General features: G+C 50.3%; 1 pseudogene; it reads right to left on the bottom strand.

Annotated features, from left to right (window-relative positions):
• Nucleotides 1–588: 588 nt before the first annotated feature.
• On the bottom strand, nucleotides 589–1,014 carry LOC132229338 (cyclin-dependent kinase 2-associated protein 1-like; annotated as a pseudogene).
• Nucleotides 1,015–1,609: the final 595 nt, after the last annotated feature.

Raw genomic sequence — 1,609 nt, 5'->3', positions numbered from 1 at the left:
TGCAAACCCTATTAGTCACTGTCTTCCAGATGTTTGGATCCACTGATGGGAAAGGCGGAACTGAAATGTACGTACATCCTTAGGGGAAATTTCAGGGGTCCTTGTCAGGTGAGGTTCAATAAGTTGCTCTTTCTTCTGTATTTATAACTTGTGCATTTTAAAGATTTACTTCAAAGTACTAATAGTCATGCAAATGCTTAAGCAAAAAAAAAAAGTTACATTGAAAAGAATTTATACTGTGTGGTGAATGGGCACTGGCTACTAAAGCGCTGCCTCAGGACTCACTGAAACAAACCCTCAGAGTTGGGTCAGCTCAGAAGAGAAACATAAAGAACCATGTGAGTAACAGAAATGTATCCAGAAGAGAAACACGTATCTGGGAGGCCAACTACAGTTTGCTGTGATAGGTAACTGACATGCATCATGTAAATCAATGCTTAAAAAAACACACACAAAATGCCCTGGGTAGTTCCTAAATAATATGTAAATCTGCAAAAATCTCTTCTCCATCTCAGCGATGGGAGGTTCAGAGCCTGATGAACCACAGGAGGGGTACAGGGAGGAGAAACCAAGCTGTTACCATTTGAAACCAAGTTTCATCTGAAGGGGGTGCAGGCATGAGCTGTCACTTCTTGGAAGAAGAGGGAAAGCCTTTCACGCTGACTTAGGGGCTAGGACCTGGTGTTCCGCTCCATCTCGGCCAAGCACTCCTGAACCAGCCCTGTCGTGTGGATGATGCCTCGTTTCAGTCTCTCCATTGCGCTCTTGCTGCCCGCGTACGTGGGTCAGATCTCCTTCCCTAGCTCTTCCATGATGACCAGCAGCTCAGCATATTTGCTCTGGGGAACCTGGCTGTTCTCTGTTCCCTGCGTGTTAGAGATGGTGGTCCTAGCCACTCAGCAGCTGGCGGTACTGGGAAGACGTTGCCATGCTGGTGGAAGGCGGGTGAACGCTCCCAGAGGCCTTGATGGAGGTGGCGGGCATGTGCATGGTCAAGTTCGGTTTGTAAGACATCCCCCCCAACCCGCGCCTCCCGCTGCGGGGCGCAGGCCCCGTGAGACGGCATCGGCAGCAGTGGCGGTGAGGCCAGGCGGTGGCGAGGTGGGCCTGGGGTCTGTGTGCCTGTCTGTGCGCCTGCCCAGCTCCTGCACACTTTTTGTTGTTGACAGCTCAGGCCGCACTGGCAAATATGGCTGTCCCCTCACCCTGACACTGCCGCAGTATCATGATCTTTCAGTTTCTTGTGCTGCTCAATTTCTTTCTGCAGACGCTCAAATCTCCTTTTCATGATGAGTGATCTCTTCTTCATGTTGTTTCTTCAAGGCTGCCGGCTGTTCTTTAATCCGCTCTGGGAAGTATCCTTCCTCTTCAGCCTTCTTTTTTTTTGTGAAGGTCCCAATGGCTGTCCTGATTGCGCCTGCCTTGGAGCTGAAATTATCTGACCATTGCAGCCAAAGCCTCTGGCTTACATGGCCCTCACCCCCCACACTTCAAGCCGCAGATGTGCCACTGACGCAGAGACTGCCCTGGTTGTCAGTGCCGTGCAGTTCTGGACCACCCCACTTAGTTTTAAATGCAAACCTGCCTTGGACAGGCCTTGAAGGTCTTT

This window comes from Myotis daubentonii, chromosome 3, assembly GCF_963259705.1.
Source record: "Myotis daubentonii chromosome 3, mMyoDau2.1, whole genome shotgun sequence".
Classification (NCBI taxonomy): Eukaryota; Metazoa; Chordata; class Mammalia; order Chiroptera; family Vespertilionidae; genus Myotis; species Myotis daubentonii.
This window is presented reverse-complemented; position numbering and strand designations above follow the sequence as displayed.